The sequence below is a fragment of the Salvelinus sp. IW2-2015 genome, linkage group LG30, assembly GCF_002910315.2.
Source record: "Salvelinus sp. IW2-2015 linkage group LG30, ASM291031v2, whole genome shotgun sequence".
NCBI classification, from domain to species: domain Eukaryota; kingdom Metazoa; phylum Chordata; class Actinopteri; order Salmoniformes; family Salmonidae; genus Salvelinus; species Salvelinus sp. IW2-2015.
In genome coordinates this window covers 1392534-1408015 of record NC_036869.1, presented here as the reverse complement: position 1 = coordinate 1408015, position 15482 = coordinate 1392534, and the positions used below count along the sequence as shown (strand labels likewise).

The following is a 15482-nucleotide window of genomic DNA, read 5'->3' as shown; positions in this document are numbered from 1 at the left end:
GCTTCAAACGATGGGCCTCAATTATTTATTACTTAGAGTACAGGTAATCCCCTTGGCTTAACTTCTTCAGATAAATCACAACAGGAATGTGCTCCTTGACCGTGACTTTATTGTCTGGGAGATGCTGCTGTGCACAGGAGGACCCAGGCCCCATGAATCTCTGTAGAGATCCATTTAATCAGACATATGTTGGTAAATCTAATGTTTTGGTGGGAGGTAGTCTATAAGAAGGGGTTAACCCCTATCAAATAGAACTATTCGACATCCTTAACAAGATTTTTTACAATATACGTACATATTATCATATGTTTGTATGGCAATCAAAGCAGGGAGGGGGGTCTTCAAGAGGGGTTATCCAAAGTATAAGAGGTAGTGGTAGTGCATATGAAAACAGTTGTGTGCATTGTGCCTACAAGCTACATACAGATACAGGATTGTGTCGAGGTACAGATCTGGGGAAGGGTACCAAAAAATGTCTGCAGCATTGAAGGTCCCCAAGAACACAGTGTCCTCCATCATTCTTAAATGGAGGAAGATTGGAACCACCAAGACTCTTCATAGAGCTGGCCGCCTGGCCAAACTGAGCAATCGGGGGAGAAGGGCCTTAGTCAGGGAGGTAGGTGACCAAGAACCCGATGGTCAGTCTGACAGAGCTCCAGAGTTCCTCTGTGGAGATGGGAGAACCTTCCAGAAGGACAACCATCTCTGCAGCCCTCCATCAATCAGGCATTTATGGTAGTGGCCAGACGGAAGCCACTCCTCAGTAAAAGGCACATGACAGCCCGCTTGGAGTTTACCAAAAGGCACCTAAAAGACTCTCAGACCATGTGAAAGAAGATTCTCTGGTCTGATGAAACCAAGATTGAACTCTTTGGCCTGAATGCCAAGCGTCACGTCTGGAAGACACCTGGCACCATCCCTACGGTGAAGCATGGTGGTGGCAGCATCATGCTGTGGGGATGTTTTTCAGCATGCAGGGACTGGGAGACTAGTCAAAGTACAGAAAGACCCTTGATGAAAACCTGCTCTAGAGCGCTCAGGACCTCAGACTGGGGCGAAGGTTCACCTTCCAACATGACAATGAACTGAACCACACAGCCAAGACAACGCAGAAGTGGTTTCGGGCCAAGTCTCTGAATGTCCTTGAGTGGCCCAGCCAGAGCCTGGACTTAAACCAAATTGAAAAGCTCTGGAGAGACCTGAAAATAGCTGTGCAGTGACGCTTCCTATCCAACCTGACAGAGCATGAGAGGATCTGAAGAGAAGAATGGGAGAAACTCCCCATCGGTGTGCCAAGTTTGTAGCGTCATACTAAAGAAGACTTGAGGATGTAATTCCTGTTAAAGGTGCTTCAACAAAGTACTGAATAAAGGGTCTGAATACTTCTGTAAATGTGAAATTTCCGTTTTTTTTTAATACATTTGCAAAAAAGAAAAAAAAAGTTTTTGCTTTGTCATTATGGGGTAATGTGTGTAGATTAATGATTTTTGTTTTGTTGAATATGGCTGTAATATAACAAAATGTGGAAAAAGTCAAGGGGTCTGAATACTTTTCGAATGTACTTTATCTAAGGAACTGTTTCAGAGGAAGACGTGTTTATAATCAGCTGAATCCCAGTCGACCTTCAGTGACTAAGAATACCAGCATACATCTGAGAGAAAAGTAGAAGTGCTTTTTGGGGATTCTAATGGTACATGTAAAGTGCTTTTAGCCTAATGGCCACGATGAAGGAAGGCTCTTATATAAACAACGTCCCACTCATTAGATCAGATCTTCTGCTGCTCTTACGGATGTGCTTGAAGGATCTAAGAAGCACTGCCCATTCTCTTCAACTCAGGTTTGTTTCCAGTGGTTTGAGATGAGATTAGCGAGATGGATTGTGTGTGTGTATGTAACATTTTAGATATGCTTCAATTTACCACTTCAATCATTTCAGAGGTCATGACCTTTATGTTACCTTTGAACCTACTGCATTGCTCATGGAGTGGTGTCATCAGTCTCTCAGAAATAAACCCGATTCCTGCTATATTAGAAACTTTCACAGAAGTCCGCCACTAATGCTAGTATCTACTCACAGTTGCTCCAGTACTAATAACTAAATTCGCCTGGAAAGAAAATCACCCCTCGCTCGATCACAGCAGCATCCTCATCCTCCCTCTCAGCATGGCTGCCATATTGCTTACATTCATTCTCTGGAGCCGTGATTGAGAACATCTGTGTGTGGGATACTCAGGGTAATATTTAATATTCCAGCGCTTGTCAGACAACAGACCCCCTTTTAGCCCTCTGGCCAAGCCCGGCTGCTCTGCTCTTCACCTCATTCTGTCTCTCACTTCCTCTCCCTTTCTTTTTCTCCTTCTCCCGCTCCTCCTCCATCTCAATCTCTCTCTTGCTGTCTCACTCACACGCACGCACACAATAAAAAGAATAATTGATTCAACTTTTAAAGAGCTATTCAACACATGAAGAATATCAAAGCGCTTTAAAGCAACAAAACAATACAACAACTTTAGAGACAAATTACTTAATTCATGAGATGGAAGGTCATGAGAGGGTCGGGAAAGTTCATGGCTTGAATGTTCATTGGAGGAAGGTGGTCAAAGGGGGCAAGCAAACAGAGATGGTCTCTGAAGCAAGTCTGGGGGGCCGGCAGGCAGCACGGCGTCATCAAGGTGTCTCACCATCCCTGCTGTCTGTGTGGCTTCTCCATGATAGGATTTGGATTGAGTTTAAACTCAGCTACTCCAGTTCATGGACTCTGTATAAGGGTAGCTAGTTAGCTACTCCTTCAATACTAACAAAATGAATCACCCACTTGAGTGAAGCTATGGTAGTCAAGTGGTGCCAGAAAGCACACCACATTTCAATAATAACTCAAAAGTAGCCTTCCAACTTAGTCTTCCCTTAGATCCTCATCCTCATGCAGTCTATCACAGTGCCATCCGTTTTGTCACCAAAGCCCCATACACTACCCACCATTGCGACCTGTACGCTCTCGTTGGTTGGCCCTCGCTTCATACTCGTCGCCAAACCCACTGGCTACAGGTTATCTACAAGTCTCTGCTAGGTAAAGCCCCACCTTATCTCAGGTCACTGGTCACCATAGCAGCACTCACTCGTAGCACGCGCTCCAGCAGGTATATCTCACTGGTCACCCCCAAAGCCAATTCCTCCTTTGGTCATCTTTCCTTCCAGTTCTCTGCTGCCAATGACTGGAACGAACTGCAAAAATCTCTGAAGCTGGAGACTCATATCTCCCTCACTAGCTTTAAGCACCAGCTGTCAGAGCAGCTCACAGATCACTGCACCTGTACATAGCCCATCTGTAACCAGCCCATCTATCTACCTACCTCATCCCCATACTGTATTTATTTATTTTGCTCCTTTGCACCCCAGTATCTCTACTTGCACATTCATCTTCTGCACATCTACCATTCCAGTGTTTAATTGCTATATTGTAATTACTTCGCCACCATGGCCTATTTATTGCCTTAACTCCCTTAACTTACCTCATTTGCACTCACTAGCCGTTTGTTTGTTTGGCAAGCTAGCTAATGTTAGCTGGCAATTGTTTTGATTCGAATGCCAGCCAGTGTCTGGAGGTTGAGGATGGAGAAGCCGAAAGCAAGACGCCACAGCAGAGTTGTGCAGTGATTTTTTTATATTTTAAATTTCACCTTTATTTAACCAGGTAGGCTAGTTGAGATCAAGTTCTCATTTGCAACTGCGACCTGGCCAAGATAAAGCATAGCAATTCGACACATACAACAACACAGAATTACACATGGAATAAACAAAACAGTCAATAATACAGTAAAACAAAAGAAAACAAAAGTGTTTGTGTCACACTGCTTTGCTTTATCTTGGCCAGGTCGCAGTTGCAAATGAGAACTTGTTCTCAACCAGCCTACCTGGTTAAATATATATATTTAAATCACTGCACAACTCTGCTGTGGCGTCTTGCTTTCGGCTTCTCTCCATCCTCAACCTCCGGACACTGGCTGGCATTCGAATCAAAACAATTGCCAGCTAACATTAGCTAGCTAGCCAAACAAACAAACGGCCTAAGACTGTAACTGAGGTGGCCTGTAATAGTAAAAAGAACGGACACAAGTTTATGTCTGCAAAGTCCTGTCGCTTTCTTTATTCTGAAGAATGTTTTTTTCTCTTGTTCAATTGTCAATTTTCTTGTTTGTACTTTTAAAACATTCACATCAAACAAGTGCACACTTTCAATTACACAACATAAATGCACTTTACCTAAAGAATTCAGAATTATAAAATATTCCACAAATAACCCTGTCTTACTGTATGATTTCAAATGAAAACCAAAATGTATGTCACATTCATTCAACAGAAACACTTATATATGAAGACATAAATAATTTAATGTATTTCTACATACTGCTACCGATATAGAAAACTGACAATACATTCAGCTGTAAGATAGTGGCACCTCCGTAAAATCGTCTCTTCTCATGCACCCGCACTGTCTGCACTAAAAGTCCACGCTCCAGACTGAGCGTGCACGGCCAGTTTACCAGCTCATGAGCACAATTTTACATAAAACCAATAACATGTTAAAAAATAAATAAAATAAAAACCTCAGAAATTCCTAACAAATGGATTCTTTATAAAATATCCTAGACAAAATTCAGTACAAGTAAGCTACTCAGTAAACATAGTCTCTGTGACTTGTAAATTGTTTTTACCTCAGCTAGCATCAAGCTAACATATACTCTCACTCATTGTAAATCATGTTCTTCTCTCACTCAGTTCGACACAAAACCTTTCCTAATGTGATTATACCTTGACAAAGTTGTTTTACAGCATGTTATTGCATATTCATTCTATATTAGAACGTTTGGAAGTTCTGTTACATACATGTAATAGTAGAAAAAATMGACACAWGTTTACGTCTGCACAGTTCTGCCGCTTTCTTTATTCTGAAGAATGGTGCGTGTGCTTGGCCAGAACATGCTGTTTCTCCTACTACCACAACGCAACAGCGTCATCTATTGGCCTGATGGAATACTAACGCTAAAGCATGTAGAATATGCAATTTTGATTAATTAAGACAAATATATAATCAAATTGGTTAAAAATAATAATAAAGTGGTGTCTGTTTTTAGTGAGTTTGTTTTCAACCCAGTACACTCTCCCCTCCTCTTTTTGATGACTRCTGACATCTATTTGTTTGCTGTCTATAGTCAAGTCAATTTCTAGTCAGTGTATAGCATGTCCAGACAAGTGGTGTTCCTTTGTGCCAGTAACCTCCTTGTGACACTGGATAAGTCATTATGTTTCCAGGCACCATGTAAAAATTGAGCACAACTGTGTTTGCTCCTTGTCTCCATAACTGGTATGACGGTTGTGTTATGTGGAGTGGAACAGGGGAACCCAAGAGCAGACTCAGACGCGAAGACTGGGATGAAGTAACCAAGGTATTTATTGATACACAGGGGAAAGATGGAGTGCAGGCCAGGGGAAGCTCGGGCAGGTTGCAGGAAACCAAGTGCGGAGGCTAAGGCTGGAGCGAGAGGGGTTGGAACAGGGTAAGCAGGTCCGGAGGGAGAATCCAAGGGAGCAGTAGAGTGGGGTAACCAGGACAGAGTAGCAGGATGACGTGACGTAGGACTGGAGACAGGAAGCAGAGTCAGAGTGGGCAGAATGAGCAGAGTTTACGATCTAGCAGCGTGGAAGTGGCAGGGCTGAGTATTTGTAGAGGTCTTGATTATGGAACAGGTTGCAGCTGGTGGGGATCTGCTCTGACTCCAGCACATCTGTCTCCGCCCACACAATCACACACACACAGAGAGAGGGGGAGTTGGAGAAAGCACTAGGGGTGTGGCGGCAGGTCAAGGATCCACAGAATGAGCAGTAGAGGGCGTGGCAGGAGCAGATGTAACAAGTTGTCCCAGACTCTCATAGCTAAACATTTCTCTGGGCGTTCCAGTGCGCTTGGACCTTCTCACAGGTAAGTCTTCCTTTCCATTGATCTCTTGCCTCTGTACTAGCACAACATCTTGGAGTTCCTCCTGCACTTCATCCTCCACTCCATGCTGTTCAGGTCCTTCAGACTGCTGCTGGATCTGTTCTATCTTCTGTGCCACTGTAGGTCTGAACTCCTGAGCAGTAGCTTGCAGTCTGGTATGTCACTCTGGTTGACTTGGTTGTTGTCTGACATCGATCTGATGGACCCGAGGACTGTGCTGGTTAGTATAGTAGCTTTCCTCTTCATCTGAACTGTCAGATTCTTTGTCAATCAGGTTACTGATGGTTGTCTGTTTTTGTCTTGACAGGAGACAGTGTGTCAGCGTCTGCATTCATTTTCCCAGGCCTGTATTTCAAGTCGAAGTGAAAGTCGGCCAACTCCCCAACCCAGCGGTGACCTACTGCATTGAGTTTAGCTGTGCTCAGAACATATGTCAAAGGGTTGTTGTTTGTGTTTACGGTATAAGGTGGGTGCATAGTATAGATAGTCTCTAAATTTGTCACAGATTGCCCATTTAACTGCTAAAAACTCAAGTTTGCCAGAGTGGAGGTGGTAGTTTTTCTCTGCTGGAGTTACCGTTCTGGACCCATACCGATTACACATAGTCTCCCGTTCTCATGTTGGTAAAGGACAGCCCCTAGACCCTCATTGGAAGCGTAAGTGTGTAGCAAAAATGGTAAGTCACAGTCTGGGTATGCTAATATGAGTGAATTGGTTAGCATGTCAACCAACTTGGCTATGATGGCTCTGTGTACAGCCGTCCACTGAACTGGTGTCTCTGGATGCTGTTGTCCATTGCTAACCTTTTTGGCCTGGGTTTTTCCTCTGGTTGATTTGGGCTTTTCTTCTGATGGACTTTGTAGCAACTCAAATATGGGTTTGGCCATCCTGGAGAAATCTTGGATGAACGACATGTAGTAGCCGAAGAACAGTCTACACAGCTCTGACTAACTAGCATAGGCACATGTATGGCCATTTTCCCATGTTTACTACTAAGAAGCTCCAGGGACACTTCAATTCATCCATCAATGGGGACAGTAGTTCAGCTTGCTGCAGTCATGTGGAGCCGGCCTTCAGTTAACAAAGTCTCAAGGGGTTGGATCTCAAGAGTTCTCTACTGGGAAACAGTGCTGCTACATCAGTAACCCTCATCAACCCAGATACCTGCTTTGCAACCAGGGGTGCTGCATGTGCTGACCCATTGCTCACTGCGTCTTTGGTTGTTGATGTGTTGTTGGTCTCGGTCAGTGACTGATAATAGTATCAGTCAGTCATTGTCTGTGACTGATAATAGTTCATCAAGTTGATCATGCAGGTGAAGTAGATAGGACAATCCCTCGTCCTCCAGCTTCAGTATCTCCTCACCCATGACCAAAGTTCTGGTTCGTTAGACTCCGATGCCTCTGGAATGTCTCTTTCGCTCTCGTTGTCTAGTGCCATTGATAGTGTGTGCAGCTGGCTTCCATTCATTGATGGGCGGCAGGGACAACTCTCAAAGTTGTCCCTGTAGCCTCAGCTCTCTGGATAACTCTTGCAGCCATTCATGGCAGCTCTGACGTCTGTATCACCCAGTTTTAGGATCAGCAATTCACCAGATGGTAGCGCTATCCTGGACGAGCCCCCAATCCTGCTACTCCGTGCTGGATTCTGATGATATTAATTAGCTATATTAATTGTTAATTCTTAAAACAAAAAGTTTGTATGGAAGAAATACCATAATTGATTCATTATAAAAAATATTTACAAAATGTACAGCAGCTCTCTGCCAAGGCAACCACAAAGTCACAACACAAGGCTGTAACAAGTTTATTTTTTTTTGCACTGAGATGATGTCATAATGATGTTACAAGGTTGTTGTAGTACTGAGATGATGTCACAATGATGTTACAAGGTTGTTGCAGAGCCATTTATTTAGAGAGTTAATGAGAATAATAATTTATTCAACTTATATAGTGCTTCAAAGCGCTTCAAAGCACAAAAGACAAGAGATTTAGAAAAACAACATCACAACATCATGAGATGGACAGTCATTAGAAAGTTCATGGCTTGACTGGTCATCTGTATTAAGCCTCAGGATAAGACCTAGATGCAGACAGTTCGAATCACAGATGTTTATTTACAAAACAGGAGGCAGGCAAATGACAGGTCAAGGGCAGGCAGAGGTCAGTAATCCAGGGCAGTCACTCAGGTACAGAACAGCAGCCAGGCTCAGGGTCAGGGCAGGCAGATGTCAGTAATCCAGGGCAGTGTCAGAAAGGTACAGAACGTCAGGCAGGCTCGGGTCAGAGCAGGCAGAATGGTCAAAACTGGGAAGACTAGGAAAAACAAAACTAGAGCACAGGAAACACGGGAACACGCTTGTAGGCCTTGACGGGAGAAGACAAACTGGCAACAGACACAAAAAAAAAACGCAGGTATAAATACACAGGACATAATGGGGACAAATGGGAGAAACTTCAACATTTTATGTTCGCCATGTTAGCGCCCCATAAACATTACATGGGAATATTTTATAATGCTATGTAACTTAATGTCTAGAATTAGAACAGTATAAACTATTCTAATATATTTGTGTGTTGGCCAAACACAAATATATGACTCTGGGTTGTTGTAGTGGTGCTTAGATGATGTCACAATGGCATTAGAATGTTGGTGGGCCCATGGCCATAGAATTTGGAATTAGAATACTAGAATGGACAAGAATCTTCTGACGATGGTCCAAAAGTCAGCCATGTTGGTCTCGGAGTTGGTCAATTTTTTATTGTTTATTTTATTMWWRWTTTTATTTAACTAGGCAGTTAAGAACAAATTCTTATTTACAATGATGGCCTACCCCGGTCAAACCCTCCCCTAACCAGGACAACGCTGGGCCATCACAGTGCTGTGATAAGAAATTGTGTAAAACAATGCATGTGAAGAATTGATCTGCACTGTATGTGTGTTAGCTAGCTAGCCAGTCAGTTTTAGAGGTTTGATTCCATACATTTGTCAAATGAACTGCCAATATCCAAACATTCCATTCAAGCAATGCAGTCAATCCACAGCCAATCCACTGGCTCAAATCAGTTGATGATAGGACTTAGACAAGTTATAAATGCAACAAGTACTGACATTGTATCATATAATAGCACTCACAGCTTTCAAAGCCCCATTCTGTAACTTTGTAGGTTCATGACATCCTCCCTCTAGTAATTTAATAGGATCTCTATAGCAATGATGTCACAATTATGTTGTTATCCCAAGCTGATGCTAGAAAAATGTTCTAGCCATGTACAATGTTACAATTTCAAAATGTTTATACTGTAGCTCAGATTGTTACAAAGCCTCTTTTTATAACGTTAGATTGTTAGTGTTTCTCTATTATAAAGTAGGTAAAGCAATGCTATTTTGATGCAGCAATGTCAGATTGAACACTGTTCTTCTATATAAGGGAGCAACACACAAATCGTCTCAACAGTGTTCGAGAAAGGCATCTGTCTAAAATTGACTCTATAAAACAATAATCCCAGATTTTCTGGGTTGTTTCTCTTTAAGTGTTTGCTTTGGGTCTGATTGGCTCTCTCTGCGCTAGGATTTCATTATCATAAATTGTGTGCTTGGCTCTCCACATTTTCCACATTTAATTTTGGGTTGTGTTTTTTGGCCTGGGGAGGGGGAGCAGAGAGTACAGCTAATGCATTACATCTGCTGGGAGGGAGAGCTCCAAACTGACCTGATCACTGGCTAGAGCAACGCTGGGCTCTTATTTGCTGAGATGGACCCGTCTGGTGGTCTGACATGTCTTCATTGGTGTTGTGTTCAGCTAAACAGTGATGGATAGATGGATGGACGGATTGGTGGGTGGGATGATTGGTTAACAGCTTTTTTGTGAATCTACGATAAAGGCAGGTAACACATCCAGTGTCCATGTCAGAACCCTCTCTTTCATCAGTCAGCCAGTCAGTCAGCGAGTCAGTGGACGTGTTTGAGTGCTAAGCCGAAAGTAGCCGAATGTAGACAGAAGTTGACGTGTAAAGTCGGGGGAGGTACATGCATTCGGAAAGTATTCAGCTACCTTGACTTTTTCCACATTTTGTTACGTTACAGCCTTATTCTAAAAAACATTCCCTCATCAATCTACACACAATTCCCCATAATGACTAAGCATAAACAGGTTTTAAGACAAAAAATATATTAAATATTACATTTACATTTACATAATTTACATTTTGTGGTCCRGTGTGGCTCAGTTGGTAGAGCATGGCGCTTGCAACGCCAGGGTTGTGGGTTCATTCCCCACGGGGGGACCAGGATGAATATGTATGAACTTTCCAATTTGTAAGTCGCTCTGGATAAGAGCGTCAGCTAAATGACTTAAATGTAAATGTATAAGTATTCAGACCCTTTGCTTTGTTGAAGCACCTTTGGCAGCGATTACAGCCTTGAGTCTTCTTGGGTATGATGCTACAAGCTTGGCACAACTGTATTTGGGGAGTTTCTCCCATTCTTCTCTGCAGATCCTCTCATGCTCTGTCAGGTTGGATGGGGAGCTGTCACGTTCTGACCTTAGTTCCTTTTGTATGTCTTTATTTTAGTTTGGTCAGGGCGTGAGTTGGGGTGGGCATTCTATGTTGTTTTTCTATGTTTTGTTCTGTTGTTCTATTTCTATGTGTTTGGCCTAGTATGGTTCTCAATCAGAGGCAGGTGTCAGTCGTTGTCTCTGATTGGGAGCCATATTTAGGTAGCCTGTTTTCCTTTGTGTTTTGTGGGTGGTTGTTTCCTGTGTCTGTACCATACGGGACTGTTTCGATTTTCATTTGTTCATTCACTTTGTTATTTTGTATTTTTGTAGTGTTCAGTTTTACATATTAAAATGGACACTTACCACGCTGCATATTGGTCCGATATCTCTTACTCCTCGTCAGAAGAAGAGGAAAGTCGTTACAGGAGCGTTGCTGCACAGCTATTTTCAGGTCTCTCCAGAGATTTTCGATCGGGTTCAAGTCCGGGCTCTGGATGGGCCACTCAAGGAGATTCAGAGACTTGTCCCAAAGCCACTCCTGCGTTGTCTTAGCTGTGTGCTTCGGGTCAATGACCTGTTGGAAGGTGAACCTTCGCCCCAGTCTGAGGTCCTGAGCGCTCCGAAGCAGGTTTTCATCAAGGATCTCTCTGCACTTTGCTCTGTTCATCTTTCCCTCGATCTTGACTAGTCTCCCAGTCCCTGCTGCTGAAAAATATCCCCACAGCATGATGCTGCCACCACCATGCTTCAGCGTAGGGATGGTGCCAGGTTTCTTCCAAACGTGGCGCTTGGCATTCAGGCCAAAGAGTTCAATCTTGGTTTCATCAGACCAGAGATTCTTGTTTCTTTAGGTGCCTTCAGGTGCCTTTTGGCAAACTCCAAGCGGTCTGTTATGTGCCTTTTTACTGAGGAGTGGCTTCCATCTGTCCACTCTACCATAAAGGCCTGATTGGTGGAGTGCTGCAAAGATGGTTGTCCTTCTGGAAGGTTCTCCCATCTCCACAGAGGAACTCTGGAGCTCTGTCAGAGTGACCATCGGGTTATTGGTCACCTCCCTTTCCAAGACCCTTTTTCCCCCGATTGCTTAGTTTGGCTGGGTGGTTAGTCTTGGTGGTTCCAAACTTCTTCAATTTAAGAATAATGGAGGCCACTGTGTTCTTGTGGACCTTCAATGCTGCAGAATTTATTTTGGTACCTTTCCCCAGATCTGTGCCTCAAAACATTTTGTATCTGGACTCTACGGACAATTCCTTCGACCTCATGGCTTGGTTTTTGCTCTGACATGCACTGTCAACTGTGGGGCCTTATATAGATAGGTGTGTACCTTTCCAAATCATGTCCAATCAATTGAATTTACCACAGGTGGACTCTAAGTTGTAGAAACATCTCAAGGATGATCAACATAAACAGGATGCACCTGAGCTCAATTTTGAGCCTCATAGCAAAGGGTCTGAATACTTGTGTAGAAAATGTATTTCTGTATTTTGTTTTGAGTACATTTGCTTAAAATTCTAAAAACCTGTTTTTGCTTTGTCATTATAGGGTATTGTGTATAGATTGATGAGTTTTTTTCTTAATTTAATCAATTTTAGAATAAGACTGTAACATAACAAAATGTTGAAGAAGGGGTCTGAATACTTTCCACATGCACTCTAAGCTACCAGGTAAACAATATGAAATAATTAGACTATATATATACACATCAGTTGACATAAGTTACCGGGTAGACAATATGCCAAGCAGTCATATGCACCTGGTATTGACCCCGCGACTGGTTTCTGCGGTACTTTCTCATTAAATGAGCAGGTTTCCTGGACACAGATTAAGCCTCTAGTGTATAAATCGCTTACAATAACCCATGTGTAGCCTACAATATGTATTACATTTTATTCACACTTAATAGACAATCAACAAATTTGATATGTATATTGTCACAAGTAGGATATTTGTTTGTTAGAAATGTTGATTTAATGACATTGTAAGGATAAAGATGTATTTAAGCTCTAAATATACATTTACCCAAAACAATAAACATGCATTGATAATAACCAATGACAACCAATGATAGGTGGAGACATCAACAATTTGCTTACAAGAAAACGAAGAAGGTTTTCTCCCACAAGTTGCAGTTGCAGAAATTTCCCCTTGACAGCAGTCGAAATTTCATGACCTTTAAACACATGGTCGTTGTAAAGGTAATGCAGTTGACAAGTAGTCGCAAGTCTTACAATTTTTATACCCATAATGCAACACACTTTGAAAAACGGTGACCAACATTGGCCTCCGTTCTTATGATACAGATTTTTTTATRMCTTTGGTACTATTTTTACAAGTATGTGTTGAATTAGAACAAAACTTCAAATGATAACACTTGTTAAGCAGCCAGTGTTACAGTCAAAACCTTTCATTGTGCATTCATTTGTAGACATCTTTCACCACGCAACCATTCATCCAAAACAACATACGTTTACTGAGAGATATGAGTACATTGATTTAATCACCAAAACATAACATCGTGATATCTTCTCAATTTAGTTATTTCAACAAACAGTTTATCCAATAGAACAAAAAAATWAGATATTTGTTTCAAAATTGCCCGTTGAATTGTATTATGCTACAGTACATTACACTGTTTTCACATGAGGCAATACACTACCCCCAAAAAATGTACTGAACATCACATTTCCATAATTTCGATCCCATGCGTAATCAAAGGTGTGATCAATGAAGACATCTGTCAATATGGGGGGAATCTGGTCCAACTCAAGATGTCATAAAAAAATCATTTTTACATGACCCTCCCCTTGTACTGTAAAATAAACTGCATACCCTGTCTGTGCATAAATATAGTGCACCTAAAAGTAACTTTTGCAGTTAAATTCCCCTGTACCAAATAAGAAATACAAATGAAATAGGTTTCCATCTCTTGGCCAACTGACGGTTTTGTGACAGAAAATGCTGCGTAGGTATAGCAACTGTGCCCACTCTAGTATTGGTATTTGTGCTCTAGCCAACAGCTTGATGTTACAGAGTGGGTATAGCATACTACATGATGAGATTATTATTATGGACAAAAGTGCAAGATTATTTCTATTTGTCAAACGACAGCAAAGCATCGATCATCATGTCACCAGAATAAGACCCTCTATATTTATTGAAAGGAGCATCAAGCTCATCACCTTGCACTTTCACCTCCCTGTGAAGTTCATCATAATTTATTTCATCTGTAGCCTAATAAACTGCATGCTTTCCCATGATGTCGTGACATTATTTATCTGACGTATTTTACGCGCAGAAAAAGTTTGGACGGAAACCTGGTTAAATGTCAAGCCATTTTGAGGATTCTGTAATTATATTTTTGAGGAACGTCCGCATGCCTACAGGATATTTTTGAAGTAGCCTAATCAGATTCATTGTGACTGGTTGTGTTTATGCCACAAATAAATAGTCATACATTTTTTAAGAAAAAATGAGCGAGGTGAGCAAGGAATATCCACTCGGATTGGAGAGGAGGCATGCATTGTGGTGTTGTAGGCTGGTCTAGGTAGGATAATTGTATTGTTCCTAAACAATAGGGGACATTTTTGAGCTGCATGTCTCATGCCTTTACTGTTCTTTCATGCACAATGATACACCTGGCCTCTCCACTGCCTATCAGCCGTTCCTATTTGTTCTTGTGGATTCATATTGAGAATTTATGCAGCTTTGAATGATTTTATGTGTGGTATGCAGAGGAGGCTGGTGGGATGCGCTAAAGGAGGACTGGCGCATTGTAATGGCTGGAATGTAATAAATGGAACGGTATCAAAAACACATCAAGCATATGGAAACCACATGTTTGACTCCGTTCCATTGATTCAATTCAAGCCATTACAGTGAGCCTGTCCTCCTATAGCTCCTCACACCAGCCTCCTCTGGTGGTATGATTGGTAGTTAGCCTATTGCAGATCTGGACAAAATATCTACCTACCACTAGACAGTTAGACTGGTAGACTATATTGACCTGCGGTCTAGTAAAAGTTAGTGTGTGTAAAAGTGTAGTGCATAAGGGAAGAACCAAAACACCTTGTATAGGGGAGGCGCACGCAAGCAGATAAGGACATTTGGCTATGATGGATGAAATTATATAGTAAAATCTGCAAAAGAGCGAATGTAAACCAGGGAAAAAACGCACTACCTTCCCATGCCAAATAAAAAAACACACAACCCTCCCCTATTTTGGACCCCTATAGGTTCTCATCCAAGTCGCAGTAAATATCCTCATTGTTCATGCACCTGGTGAAAAACATTTTGGCATGGCGAATCCCAGCCTGACATAGGTCTGGATTTAAATCATTGCATGCCTCATCCATGGCCTGAAGGAGGCTGGTATGCTCATGGGGATGGCAATCATCTTCCACCTGTATTGTAATCATGTATTGTATTTTACAGTATATATTTTCTACTTTTACAGTATTGTATTGTATGTATGTATTGTAATGATCCTGTACGTGGTATTGTATTACTGCACTGTTGGAGCTACAAACACAAGCATTTTGCTGCACCTGCTGTAACATCTGCTAATCTGTGTACACAATCAATAAACTTTGATTTGATTTGTTACATACAGTACATTTCTGAGCTTTCAATATCAGATTTTTTTTAAACTTATGTAACAGATGTATAGTGTACTCTCCATGCGTTGTGTTTTAAAATAATAAATCACTTCGGCCAGTGGTCCCAGTTGAGCATCATTTATTTCTGTGGTTAAATGGGAAACAGCACGTTAGTTGTGCAGGACTTAACAGTGATGATGGCTGTCGATGGCAAAATCTGTAGCATGAAGACAACTGTGTTAGCCGTGGCTTATGTGACCATGACATCGGTGTATGCTAGCTAACACAATTATTTACAGCAATCATATGCCAAAGCACATCCCAGAAAGCCCCTCAATCCCTAACAGGTACCATATAACCACACATGTATAAAATCAGTAACGTACAGCAA

At 41.9% G+C, this 15482-nt stretch overlaps 1 long non-coding RNA gene across 1 annotated transcript in view; it reads right to left on the bottom strand.

The window, feature by feature from the left end:
* Nucleotides 1-15213: 15213 nt before the first annotated feature.
* Nucleotides 15214-15482, bottom strand: part of LOC139023277 (uncharacterized) — a 652-nt gene continuing 383 nt past the window's right edge. The window contains exon 2 of the long non-coding RNA XR_011474414.1: nt 15214-15308. This is a non-coding gene — a long non-coding RNA (uncharacterized lncRNA). The remainder of the gene's footprint in view (nt 15309-15482) is intronic.